The 14,698-nt window shown below is 50.4% G+C and overlaps 1 protein-coding gene and 1 pseudogene across 9 annotated transcripts in view; one reads left to right on the forward strand and one right to left on the reverse strand.

Annotated features, from left to right (window-relative positions):
- RPH3AL (rabphilin 3A like (without C2 domains)) overlaps positions 1–14,698 on the reverse strand; it is a 159,805-nt gene that overhangs the window by 59,556 nt on the left and 85,551 nt on the right. The gene's annotated exons all lie outside the window — the stretch shown is intronic.
- Positions 8,765–8,883, forward strand: LOC111739564 (annotated as a pseudogene).

Genomic DNA, 14,698 nt, shown 5'->3' on the forward strand with positions numbered 1-14,698 from the left:
GGGCAGCCTTGGGGACTGGGGGTGGTCATTTGCTTCCTTGTCTGAGATGGGCTTCCATTGAGAGGAACTGCCCTGGGCGAGCGAGCTTTGGCTTCCTGGGCTTAGCTGCCTCGTCCTTCCTGCAGCCAGGAACTGCGTCTGAGTGTTAAGCAAACCAAGTCTAGCTTCTGGGCCAGACTCAGAACAGAAGTGACAAAAGTCCAGGCCTTCAGCTTGCACGTGCTCTCTCCTCACTCCTGTTTTAGGTGCTCCATACATTCCTTTCGCAAGTATATATCCCAGCCTAAAACACAGATGGGGAAGGGGATGGGAAAGGGCATAGCCATGGGACACAGGCTTCGGGGCAGGAGAGCAGAGTCTGCCATTTAAACGTAATCTTGGGCTTGTTACTAACCTTCTCTGAGCTTCACTTCCTCTGCTGTAAAATGGTGGTAACAGGCAAACTTATGCCACAATTGGGAGGATCAAGGAAGATGATTCGTGAAAGTGCTTAGTGCAGTACATGGTAAAGAGCAGGCACTAGCCATAGTCCTTTCCTGCATGCCTGAATCAGAGAAGGACGCCAGCACCCATCAGTCATACAAACCAAAGTCCAGAATCATCCTCGATCCTCATTCTCTCACATTCCTACTCAAATAATCCATCTCCGAGAACTCGAAATCTTGTTCGAACTGTCAACTCCCCTCCCAGATTCATGCTGCTATCTCCAGTGCCTGGCCTGCATCAGAGCCTCCCAGCAGATTGCCTCACCCCACTTTGGCCAGTTTCCAGGTGGCTCCCGACACAGCAGCCAGAGTGATTTTTTCAAGAAGCAAAGCTAATCATGTTATTTCTCCCATCCCTGCCAGCCTAAAAGCCTCCAAAGACGTCCTGTTGTTCTCTGGATGAGGACCACCCCTTTAACGTGGTGTATGATGCCTGCTCAGGCTGGACTCTGTTTCCTCATCAGCTACTTCCCCTGCTCCACTGCCTCGCTCTCCATGCTGAGCCCCCATCATGCTGTTCTGCCTTCACTCCCTGGTCCTCATTCTGCTTTTCTTGCCACAGGACCTTGGTACGTGCTGCTCCCTCTGTCTGGGATGCACTTGGCTACATTCCCTCCTCATTAGCCCATGCATCCTTTAGACCTCAGCAAAAGCACTTCTTTAAGGAAGCCTTCTCTGACTTCTTACCTGGCTGGAGCTTCCATAATAGGCTCTTGCCTCTTCTCCTCCACTGTCAGGAATTATACCTTTATTCATGTGGCTATGTGACTACCATCACTTCCCCCACCAAGCTGTCAGCTCCCGGAAGGCAGAGGCCATGCCTGTTTCTGTTCACCTGTTTCCAGCGACTGGCACAATGAATATTTGTGGAATAAATGAATGAACAAACAGGAGCTACTTTTAGTATTATAATTGAGAAGACAAGATGTGGTCCCTCCTGGAATGTGACAGTTGCTGGGAAACGAGACATACAGAGACACGAAACACTCACTCGGCAGCACAGAGCAGAGTGTGCTCCCATCCACACTGAGAGACGCTAACCAGCAGAGTGATGGGAAAGACTGCACACGGGGTAGAATGTCCACCCAGGGGTGGTGGCGCTGCTGGCTGGGTGGGCCTCACTCCCCAACCACAGGGGAAATGACACCGAGGGTCCTTTGTTAAGGGTGAGGGCAGGGATGTGTGCCTCCCCAAACATTCTACATGACTGCTCTGACCGCTCCTGTCTGCTCCCCAGGGTGCATCTTGCAGACCCTGTGCAGATTCATTCCAAGGTCTGATTAGGTACCCTCCTTGATGTCCTCATAATCTAGGCCACTTCGGTTATCCCTGGACTCCCTAGAGCGCCCACAGTGCAAGCTGATGCCTTCACCTTCCCATACCACAGCCAAGAGGCAGCAAGTACAAGAAGTATAATCTCTCTGTGAAGTGCACCAGAGCAGAGGCTCCCTGCTCCCAGGCTGGGCCTTCACATCCTCACTGTGAGCCCCCAACCCATTTCATACAGAAGTCCCAGCTCCACAGTGGGTTTCCCAAGCTGACGCCAATCAGTAGTGGGGTGCAGTGCCAGTACAGGGGTGGGAACAAAACTGCTTGCCAGGCAGAAACCGACGCCTCTCAAGAACAGTGGTCTGAGTATCCAGTAACTGGGAAACAGCCGCATACCCATCGACGGGCCCTGTGGGCTTTGAAGTATAATCATCTATCACACAGACAGCAATGTTCGTGACGCTCAGTCAACAAAAGAAAGATGAAATTGTGTTCAAATGTTCTATACAAGGAGGCCAGGAAAATGTACACTGTGTTGCAGAAATGAATATTGAAGATGGTTAATTTGAAAATATTTGGTGCTTCAAGTTAACAAACATTTATTCAATACTAGATATAAGGTGTTGTTCTAGGAGTGACGAGCATGGACGAGTCTCAACCCTTTGTCCTCAACGACTGTCCCATCAAATAGAGGAGTTTATGAACTAGTAAGACTCATCTGGAAAAGGACTTTTTCCCAAAAGTTCCAACCAACTGAAGTTCATAGGGAGACAGTCTCTCATGTGAACTATGCTGCAAATGATGCTCACAGCACAGCTGTCCCCCAACCCCAATAGAGAAGGGAAGAAATGGCTACATATGAATGATGGCAGCACATGCACGAAGCAATGTGAAGACGTGAACCCATAAGTGTGTACTTCACATCACACAACATGTTCCCAATGTCAGAAATTGAATCTTCAACAGGAAAAATCCAAATGTGTTTTAGGGATAGTTATGCAGCAATAAAAATAATAACGATATAAACAGAAAAAGTGAAAACAATCACAACAAAGCTGGATGGGTACTAAAATGCAGCAATGTTCACAATAGATTACGTTAAAAAAAGCATGTTATAAACGGTATGCATAGTGTGATTTTCTACCATATAAATATGTATATGTGCCTGTAGCTATTTAGAAGTCAATATATGCACAGAAAGATATCTGGAAGGGTATCGGCTAAAATGCAAATTAAATTGTGCTAAATCAAAATCTATTTTAAATGGATAAGCAAAATTCCTATTTAAAGGAAGCTTGTGTTAAATGTTTTGGGAAATCACTCGCCCTAACTCCAGTTTTTGACCAGATCTGGATTTTTGCGTATCAGGAATGGATTAAAGAAGCTGAAACATATGCACAGATATTTGGGTGACAGAACTTCTTGACTGATTGTGGCTCAAAAGTAGATAGTCAGCCCTGCACCCTCCAAGGTGTCCGTGTCGCTGGGTCCCTGACCCCTCTGACCACAGGCTCAGCCCTGCTCATCGTTCAGGCTTGAAGGTGTCTCACCAGCCCTGGGGAGCCAGGAGTACAGGGGGCTAGAAACAGCCTTGTTGCCATAGATTTAGTGTCTGAAACCCAGGTCCTATTGCCAAATGACTTTAAATAGTTTAGATATTGAGGCACAGATTATAGTTATATACTTCATTGAGCACTTATGCTACAACTGGCACCAAGCTAGGTGTTTTATGTAGAATCTCATTTACTTTTCATAACCACCCTAAAAGGTGGGGTATTATTGATCCTGTTTTATAAGGCTTGAGGTTAACTCACTTCACCACAGGGAGGTAGGCTGTGAACCCCAGGCTGTTTGAGCTGTTTGAGCTCCAGGTGGCTGCTCAGACAAGAGGTTTTTCCAAACAGTCAATTCCCACGCCCCCCACCCCAAGCGAAGGCAGGGCTGGCCCCTCCTCCAGAACTACAGACCAGATCAAGCCTCAAGTGAGAGAGGACATAGCCAGGCCCCTTCTTTACGCATTAGGACACAGCCTGGGGGCCAGCAGGGCCGAGGGCATGATGACCTTAGTCTTAACCATCACCTGTGAGCAGGCCCTTCCCCTCCATCAGATGAGCCACTGATGCTGCTCAGGGACCATCCACAAATCCCAGGCCAGTGGGGCTCCCAACTACCAGGCCCTCAGCCACCTCTCCCAGCAGAAAGGAAGCACTGTAGATTTCAGGACTAGCTTCCAAAACAACTCCTCCCTCCACCTGCCACTCGCATGATATAAACAGAAAAAGTGAAAACAATCACGACAAAGCTGGATAGGTACTAAAATGGAGCAATATTCACAATAGATTAAGTTAAAAAAAGCATGTTATAAACGGTATGCATAGTGTGATTTTCTACCATATAAATATGTATATGTGCCTGTAACTATTTAGAAGTCAATATATGCACAGAAAGATATCTGGAAGGGTATTGGCTAAAATGTAAATCAGATTGTGCTAAGTCAAAATCTGGGTGGAGGGTAGGGTTAAAAAGGCAACAGAAGCAGCGCTTGATTATGACCGTTCACGAGTGCGTAATAAGAAGTCATGCCTCGCATGTGGCCTTGGATCATCTCGGCACTTGTGCCCCACTGCTTGTGTCTGACGGAGGGCGGGGAACTTCAGGCACGATGGAACTGCTTGGCTGGCTGAGGTGAGGGGGTGGCTGCCCACTTGCCTCCTCCACCCCTGCTGGCTCACCCTCCCCACCTCTGTTATCTCTTCCTGGTCCTGGTTAACAACATCACCTCTCAGACCAGAGACTGGACTCTTCTAGGAGAACATGGGAAATGAAGGAGGTTTGAGCTGTCTCAACAGGGCCTGAGGGGAATGCAGAGTGGGTGACAGGGGCACGAGTGGAGGCGATCCGTTTTAAATAAGAGCTGGGCAAAAGAGTAGAGAGGGGTTATTCAATCTGAAGCTGAGAGAAAGTTTTTAAAAAACCAGCCAATCTAATAACTACGATCAAAGGGGGCCGCATGAGCCATGGCACTTGGTCTCAGGGAATCCATTCATTCCTTCAGTAGGCATCTGTGGGGGACACGTTGGGTGCCAGGTGTGTGCTCAGCGTCAGGTGTCAAGAAGTGCCCATGACACACAATCTCTTTGGGAGAAGAGACAAACCAGCGCCGGCCTACGTGCACAGGGCATTAAGTGTGACCAGGACTGAAGGGCACTGACGCAGAACTGTGTGTACGCAAGGAATTATGCATATAAACACGGAAGGGCCAAAGGGCTGGAGGAAGCAGTTCCCAGATCCAGCCCTCTCTCAGGCAAGGGCCAGATGTCCACCCCGGAGGCTGGGGTGAGCCCCTCACATGCACGTTTTCATGAATGTCCCACCATGGCCAGCAGTCTGCTACTCCATCTGGGGTCACTCTCCTCTGAAAGAATGTCAGAACCTCCGGGCCCTGAGGACCAGGCACGTGTAGCAGGAAAAAACTTATCCGATGTTACATTTACTTTTTTCAAACATAGAAATATTATTTTGAAATTTCAAATGTGTTAAAAAAGAATGTGGAAGGTTTCCTTGTTCATCAAAAGGGAGCCTTGGTTTTGAAAGGTTAAACGAGGGTGCTCTGAAGTCCTGAGAGAGAAGGAGAAGGAGCAGGAGCCCCACCAGCTGCTAGTCAGGAGGCTGTGTGGGGTCTCCACACTCATCCTCTCAAACACCTAAGGGGACCTTCGGGGTCTCATGAGACCTGTGTGGGCATGCGCAACATCACTGACTCTCCCCAGGTTATGGGAGGGCTAGAAATCAATATGCCTTAACTTGTCACTCCTCCGAGAACATTTTTGTCAGGGATTCCTGGACACAACCCTCCTAAAATCTCCCGGGCCTGGTGTGTACCTCAGGGCCCACCTCTGTCCCTGAGCCAGCCTGCTGAGAGAGGAAGAATATATGGTAGTTGGAGTTCCACCACACGCAAGGGCTCCCTGACCCTCGTCAAGATTTGCATAAGCTCTGAACACAGCCCACTCCACCTTGCTTAGCTCCAACAAGTCCTGGGACCAGACTCCTGAAGCCTTCCTTAGCTCCTTCCGGCCCTAAAAGGAAAAACTCCTATTCTGCATCCACTCTCCAGCCTGGGCTCCTGGAACTGACGGGGCCTGAGCTCATCACGTCCCCCAGATTCCCATCCGCAGGTCTACATGGCTCTATCCGAATCTCATGGATGATTATATGTGTGCATCCATTCTCTTGTCTCTCTGCCCCTCGTGGGCAATGCCACGGGGGATGACACTCAGGCCAGTGGTCTCCCAAGATGGGTGGCCACATCACAGAGTGGCCCGCAGCTCTCCAGCTCCACTCTGGCTGGTAAGGAGTCAGGGCAAGGAAAGTCCCAGGTGGTAGAAAAAGCAGGCTTACATCCATCTTGCTCCTTCTTGCATGGTTAGAGTTCCAATTCATAATAACGATAATAGCTACCATTTATTGAGCACTTATTCCATGTCTAGTACAAAGCTCAGTGCTCAATGCACATTATCATTATCACATTTGATCTCATTTATGTTCACAATGGCCCCTTGAGAAAGGTTTTATGATCTGAATGTCGTGGATGAAGAATCGGAGGCTCAGAGATATTGGGTGGCTTGGCTAACTAAGTTCATGTAACGAGGAGGTGGCAGAGCCAGGATGGGGACCCAGGTCCATAATAATAAAAGCAAGAGCTAATGTAACACTTTGATGTGTGCTGGGTATAGCATGAGTGCTTTACACGGATTATTCACTTAATAATGATGGGACTAGGGCAGACAGCCTCAATAATTTGTCTGGGGTCATACAAGGGTAGTCAGTGGAGAGTGGGCTGGGGTCCCCCTCCCAATCTTGCCTCTCGCCTATGCTCTCTATGATCCCCACACTTGCTGAGCAGGATGCTTATGGAGCCAAGGAAATGGATGTCACTGGGAGAGAGCAAGTGGACAGAGTTATTCTATGGACAATGGTGGTCTGAAGAAAAATGGCAGCCCACTTTCTGAGGCAGACATTGGCCATGCCAGGAATACGAACAGGAAATTGAAAGCCAGACAAAGCCAGCTCATCTCCCCCAGCCCAGCCCTGGTTACATAACCAACCTCTGTTTTCCAGAAGCCCTGGGGCCAAGCCTCCCACAGACAATTTCTCACCCAGAGGCATGCCTGCCACCTGGCAGTCACCTGGCCCAAGCTCTGTTAAAGGAGCCTGCTTCTCACAGCCACAGCCAAGGAAGAGGCTGGATCATTTTGTTTTTCTGTCTTCACATCTAGTGTCCTGAAAATACCCTGCCCATCTCAGCAGCCCCTGAACTAATGGCTATAAGTGAGCCTGGTTCCTCGGGGGCTGTCACAAAGCTACACCTTGGTGGAAGGACATTCGCTGTGGTCAGCACTGGCCACGCAAGGAACCCCTGGCTAGGTCTGCTCAGAAGATCCTGAAATTCTCTGAAATTCTACAGTTTCAAGGTGCGTGACCAATCTATGGGGGGCCCTGACCTCAAAGACACTGAAGTCACTGCCCTGCTTTTGGAAGCTTAAAATCTCCATGGGAAGGTGAGGCAGGGGCCTTCAGCTAACCTTCCACCATCCCTTCCCCTAGAATTTGATGGATAGCAACTTTAGCTGCAGGTTGGGGCCACTGATGTCAAGAGCATTCAGCAAACACTTCCTAAGGCCCTGCTGTTACCAGGCCTTGAACTAGGCAGAGAGCATGGTAAGGCTCACAGGCTGAGGAGCAGAGAAACGAGAAAACGGATGTACACTATGTGAGAACCGTCTTCCTCGGCCCCCACCTACCTCTCCAGCCTCACCGAGCCCACCATGCCTGCACCCCCACGCTTCACTATCTGCTCCCAATACTACGTATTTCCGCACCTCATGGCTAGTGAACCTTCATGTATCCTCAGGTACAACTCACCTCTTCTGTGACCCCATCCTCACCCTAAGCACTAGTTACTCCCTCTGGTGGGCTCCCACAATGAGACATCTTGAGGGGAGTACTGATTGCATCATATTGAAGTGGTCTCTCCAGTGACTGAGATGTTCTAGAAAAAGGACATTGTTATTTGTATTTAAATCGCCAAGTTTAGCAGGTGCCTGGCCTATGGTTGGTTCAGAATGGAGGGAGGGGCTGAGCGACAAGCACAATGTTCTGAAAACATCTGGGGGCCTGTGGTGGGGAGAGATAAAGTATCTTTGCTGAGAATCTGGATTCAGCACTCTCTCCTGGTCAAGTTGAACTACAGATTCTCAGCAGAGGCTCTTTTCCCACAACATTCCCAGATGCCTAGAGAATTCCAGCTCCTAGCTGGGTAGGGGAGGTGATGAAAAGGAAAGATTCTGGGTTATTCTGAGGCTGCCAGCTGCTCAACGGGATGGACAGAGTGGGGACAAGGAGCAAGTGAAATGCTTTGGCCACACTGCTGTTGGTGGTGTGAGTGGATGCCCTTGGAAGAGCCAGCAGCAGCTGTCACTGGGACCGAAGCTTGGGAAGAAGGCCAGGCGGCGGACGTAGAAGAGAAAGGGCCAGCATATGGCACTGGCTGCAGCTTGGGAACTCAAGGGGATGCCCTGTAGATCAATGAGCTTTAGACACTGACTCGTGTGCTGCTGTCTGTTGTTTCATTGCCACCGGAACCAGCCCTTCCAGAGGCCCGAAGCGTCGCCTGACTCTGAGGTAGCTCTGGACCTGGTGTGGCGCTTGGCATACTATAGGTGCTCCATAAATGTGTGTTCAGGCTGAAGGAGACTCGAGTATTTGGGTTCTTAGGGATGGAGCTGGTGGAGGGGTAGAGTATAAGGGAAAGGGGCCACCAAAGGGGCCAGGACCTGGGGGAGGCGGGAGGGGACCCAGAATACAACCACGGACTAAAGCTGGACATAGCCAGCCAGCCAGCTGTCCAATAAACTTGAGCTGCTGGGTCAAAGAGAATGGAATGAGGAATAGCAAAGTCTTGGGGAGACTGGAGAAGGATAGTCCAGGGTTCACCAGAAGCCATGTTAGTCTACGGCCATGCCACCCTGAACAGGCCCGATCTTGTCTGATCTCAGAAGCTAAGCAGGATGGGGCCTGGTTAGTACTTGGATGGGAGACCACCTAGGAATACCAGGTGCTGTAGGTGTTAAAAAAAAAAAAAAAAGCCACGTTAGCATAAACCTCCTGGCCCAAGGCAGGAGACTCCCCACACATACCTCAGCTCAGCCCTCAGATCAACACAGCAAAGGGACATTTCAGTCCTTCAGCAGCCTCATCTATTCCAGAGGTCAGCACTGTTTTTTTGGACTCTCCAGGTTCATCGTAACTCTGAAAAGTTCAGTTTACATGAAAATATCCTCTCCCTTCTCTACGCCCCCTCCAATACCAAGGACACAGTAAATATCCTCAAAGCCAGTAAATACCTGTTGCTGAAACTGATTTTTTTATTTGAAATATATAGCTGACTAGACAAACACCCTTGGGCTTCTTAACATTCCAGTAGCAGCAGCACTAATGATCAATTAGGGACCCTGGTGATGTGCAGGAACAGAACTCCAAGGAGAACAGTGACAGGTCTGGGCCAGGTGCAGTCAGGCCTGACCCTCAGGCCTCAGAACTCCCAGCCTGGTGTTTCATTTATGCTGCTAAAGTCAGCAGCCTGTGCCTAGGGAATGGACTGAGGGCCCTGGACACCATGTGGAGGTGGTTAGACTTCATTATGCAGGCAGTAGGGAGTCACTGAAGACTTCAGGGGGAGGGCGGGGCACACTGATCGGAGTTGTACTTCAGCAAGTGACCAGCAGAGGAACAGAGAATGAGCTGGAAAGCGAATGAGACTCCACCACAGGTAGCTGGGAGCCTGTTGGGGGGAGGCCCTGAAGTGGCACCCCAGTACTTAGGCCTCACTCCCTAGAGGGCTCAAACTACACCCCTGTCTGTGCCTGGAAACTCAGAATGGCAGATATGATTCCTGGGCAGAGGGATGTCTGGAAAGGACTGATTCTTTCTTGGTTTGGAGGCCTGGACGGAAGGGGGGTTTGGGAGAGAAGCTGGTTCCCTCTTCTCCCCGCCCCCTACATCAGCAGGACAGGTGCCCTGATGCCCTCCTGAGGGGGAACAGAAGGACCGGCTTCTGTTAAGGTCAGTGAACAGCAAACAGCCATGCGGGAAAGGTTGCAGCAGGAAAAATGGGCGATTTGAGATCAGCAATGAAGAATTGCAGGCCTTCCGAAGTGTGGCAGCTTGCAGGGCACAGCCAGTGAAGTGAGGCCCATGCGTGCTGCGCCCGGCCACACTACGGACTGGAAATGTCATTATCTGTTATTTACCACAACAGAGGACAAGAGGCTGCACAAAATTACCGTTCTTGGTAACAGCTGCTAAACAGATTTGCCAGCGCTGCTTCCTGCTGCCTGCGTTCTCTCAAATCTACCCTGACCCGACCCAGAGAAAAGAGCCACGGAGCTCCAGTGGCAAAAGGCCTGAGGGGATGCCACACAGATGTCTCAGAGAAGAAGCCCAACTGGTGTCCTCAACCCTAAACCAAGCATACAGTTTTGTCCACTCACCAGAGGCTGGCCTCACGGTGACCCAGGTATATGACTCAACAACCATAAACCCCCTGCAGACCCCCAGAGGTGTGACAAACCAGGGCAAGGCCCCAGGCCCGCTCTGCGGAGGGCCTGCCTCAGGGGGGCCCAGGTGCCACACCCTACTGTGGATGGTTGGCTGGAGGGCTTTAATCCCTTCCCCAGTGTTGGAGGGAACTTAGACAATGGCCTTGGCACTCAACTGGCAAGCTGGCGCCAGATATCACCTTCCTTTGGGCTCTCCAACATGTCTTTAGCTCTCTTTACTCCCCAAAGGGTATGTGGGAAAAGTTCTAAACTGAGCTGTAAGTAATTTCGAGGTCCCAGCCAAGCCACCAGGGGCAAGTCACCTCCCTGAGCTTCAGTTTCTCCATCTGGAAAATGGGTGTAATTGCTGCCTTTCACCTACGTACCTCTGGGAGAACATAGCATCACAGAAACATCAGAGGCGGGGTGGCGGGTCTTAGAAGCACATGCCAACCCCCACAATGGCTTCCCCCTGATAAGAGGACACACTCAAGCACAGCCTGAGCCAAAGAGATTTGGGAAGCGAACCAGCCACAGCTTCAAAACAATAAACTATGCTGTGTCTGGAGGCACAGAGAAATGAGTTTGAGCTCACAGCTGTGGCTGCTGCCATTCTGTGTCTGTGGGGGCCCCTGCAGGCCCCTGAGGAGCTGGTCTGAGGTGGAAGTGCTGCCAGGGCTGGACGGAGCCTGAGCTTCACACGAGGAAATTGCTGGAAGGGCGTGAGACACCCTCTCCTTCAACAATTCCCTTTTACAGGAGAGGACTTAGAGCCCCAGGTGGGGGCAGGGGTTTTTATCCAAGGCAGCATGGGCAGTTCAGCTGCCACTGAGGCCATGTCTCCTGACGCCCAGTGCACTTACTACAGTTGCAGGCATGGCAGGCACAGCTGAGATGTGGGTGCATTTCACCGAGGGACCAAGGCAACACTGCCCCCTGCACTCCACCAGCTATGTCCCTCCTCTGATTTATACAGGGGCCAAAAAGCCTTCTGAGAAATGAACTTGACCCCCATCCTCAACTAGATCTCAGACATGGGTGGCTATGAGGGGCAGGGAGAGTGCTGAGCAGAGGAAGGCAGCAGAAGCCAAACTGCAGAGCCCTGTGGACCTGGGAGAGATTCGGATAGAGAGAAGAGGCCAGATCTAGCAGGGAGCAGGATGGGGGGTGTCTGGAGTGAGAGAGGGTGGGCCTGGCCCAGCACTCACACCCCAGTCCTGCTCCCTGCAGGGCGTGTGAGCAGCCTGGAAAAAAGCGGGGCTTCTCCTTATATCATATAGCGACTAAAGATGGCATTAGATTTCCATGCACAGACTTGAAAGGATGTCTTTAATATGTTATTAAATGACAAAAGGAAATTATAGAGCAAGGAGTATATCATGGTCCCATTCAAAAAATATGTATGTATATACACTTGTGAACATCTCATGTGTATAGAGATGGACAAATACCCAGGCTGCTAAGGTCAGGGGCAGGGTGAGGGTGTGATAATATTTTATACACTCTGTATTGTTGGGTTTTATAATTATTGTTACTATGTGCTAGGCACAGTTTCTAAGAGCTTATCGTATACTTCTCTCATTTCAATAGTCACATCACCCCTGGAGGGGACAGGAGATGTCACTTCTGGAAACAGAAGGAAAACTGGGGGTCCAGGCACCGCCAGAGCTGGGACTTGGGGTAAAGCCCATGTTGGGGTTGAGTCAAGATGGAGCACAGAAGCCCTGAGCTCTCGGTGGTCATGCTGAAGATGGCCCCGGCAGGGCCGATCTGGAGTACAGGCTGGTGCCTGCCTCACAGCTGAAGGCCCAAGTTGGGGTGGGGTGGGGGGTTTGAGAACCTCCTCTCTGTGGAGGCCCAGCTCTCACCAACCTCTCTGTCCCCAATGCCCCAGAGAGCAGCTTCCCCAGCATTTACAAGGAAAGCTCCTTCTCATTGTGACTCCCTTATACATGGGTGACCTGACTGTACACAACAGGTGTCCAGTGCCTGGTCCTGGCTCACTTATTGTACAGAGAGGCTCTGATACTTCAATAGCATGACATCCCTGAGGGAACAAAATGTCACAGAAATGTCTCCAGACAGGTCATTTAGTCAGGTTCAAGGGGAGAAGATGGTTGCCCCCAACCTCACCTTCCCACCATGCCCCACCTGGTGAGAGTCTGGACCCCTGCTCTCTCCCATCGCTTCGGTCACCTCCATGATGTCCACCTCCGGGCTGCTGATCTCACACCAGGGCCCCTCTTTGGACTATCAGCCTGGGACCCAGCCTAGACTACACGGACCACACAAGGCTTCAAGGCTTCCCCCAGGAACCTCAGCCCTACCTGCACCGATGTGCCCACCAGCCCCTCCCACGCCTGCTCCTGCCCAACCCAGCCCTGCACAGCAGGCTCTAAGCACAAGTGTGGCACACCAGGCAAAGCCATCGGAGATCCTCATTTCATTCTCTCCCCTCCCCCTCAGCCTGCCTCCCTCCACACCTGCTCACTCTCCCATATCCTCGAACCATTAGCTGTGCCAAATGCCCATCGGTCCCTGTACTTCTTCTTCATCTGCCTCTACAGAGCTGCGCCTCCTCTTGCCTTCCGCCAGCACCTGGTCTGTATCCTTTCAGGCTCCGCTCAAACATGAGCTCCACTTTGCAGCCTCCCGCACCTCTCTGGGTGCCAGCCCTGCTGCCCTTCACTCCATGCCTCTTGTTCCTATGGTACTTCTCACGTTGTGCTGTAGTGTCTGTCACCAGTGGTGATCTCCTGGAGGCAGAGTTTGCATGAAGGTGAGCTAAGTGGGCAGGGTCTCTAAAAGGCTGCAGGAACCGATCCAGTGACATAAGGCTGGTCTCTCTCCAGGAAGCTCTGGGCCTTGCCTCCAGTGGTCACAAGGTTCCCTGATCCCATTCTGGCTCTTGGCAGCTCAGGAGCTGCCTTTGACCTTGAAATGAAGGTCAGTGCTCAACAGGGTGAACAGAATGGTCCCTGAACTGTACAAAGCGGCAAGAAAGAAGGTACTCTGGGGGAAGAAAATCCGCATCGCAGGCACTAGAACAGCCAGAAAGAAGTGTGTCTTAATGGAGTTGTTCAGATCGTCAGACTCCTGGGCAGGCAGATGTTCCAAGATACTGCATGGTGTCTCCGTTCGGCAACAGCAGCCAAGTCGAGTCCTGTCAAGCTGCCTGGGCGATGAACGAGCAGGCAGAGCGGGCCCTCAGGGCGGGCGAAGTAAGTGACTTTTTCCGGGAATTTAGGAAACATCAGTAGCTGAATGAAAAAAATCCATCTTTGTAACGAGGCACAAACACACGTTTCCTACATCTGAATTAGGTTGTTGAGGAGAAAGGACACTGTGAGGCCAATCTGGAGACAGCTCAGATGAAATGGCTGCTGCTTTGCGGCCACACTGGAGGGACAGAGGTGCTGAGGGCTGCGTTTGGAAAGGGAGCCGGGCACACGGATGAGTTTCGCCGGACCTCATTCAGGAGGGAGACTCTGAGAAAAACTGCCCCTTCCTAACCCTCGTGCACTGTTGGTGGGAATATAAAACGGTGCAGCTGCCCATTTTTGGAAAGCAGGATGACAGCTCCTCCAAAAATTAAAAACAGAACTGCCACATGATCTAGAAACTCCACTTCTGGACATATGCCCCAAAGAATTGAAAGCAAGCATTCGAAGAGATATTTGCACACCCATATTTATAGAAAAACTATAGCTAAACCGTGGAAGTAACCCAAGTGTCTGATGCCAGAAGATGAAGAGATCAACAAAATGTGTTACTTACATACAAAGGAATATTAGCCTTAAAAAGGAAGGAAATTCTGACACGTGCTACACAACACGGATGAGCCTTTTAGACATTATGCTAAGTGAGATAAGTCAGTTACAAAAGGACAAATACTGTATGATTCCACTTATATGAGTACCTAGAGTAGTCAAGTTCATTAAAACAAAACATAGAATGGTGGATGCCAGGGGTTGGAGTGGGTGGGAATGGAGAGTCAATGTTTAAAGGGTACAGGGATTCAGTTTTGCAAGATGAGAAAGTTCTAGAGATGATGGCGGTGATGGTAGCACAACAATATGAATGAACTTAATGCCCCTGAACTGTACACTTAAAAATAGTTAAAATGGTAAATTTTATGTTATGTATGTTTTACCACAAATTAAAAAATAATTTAAAAAATTGCCTCCTCCTATTTTGGGGGACTCAAGTTAATCCAAGGAGCAGGGTGGGACAGCCCCCACTCTACAGACCCAGCAAGGGCCAGGCCACAAAGCTGTGAAGGGTCATTTGTGGGGTCCTCTCCCTCACATGCCTCCCTGGCCTTCTTTCTGTTCTTGCTTACGC

The sequence above is a fragment of the Pteropus vampyrus genome, unplaced genomic scaffold (genome assembly GCF_000151845.1).
Source record: "Pteropus vampyrus isolate Shadow unplaced genomic scaffold, Pvam_2.0 Scaffold50, whole genome shotgun sequence".
Lineage (NCBI taxonomy): Eukaryota > Metazoa > Chordata > Mammalia > Chiroptera > Pteropodidae > Pteropus > Pteropus vampyrus.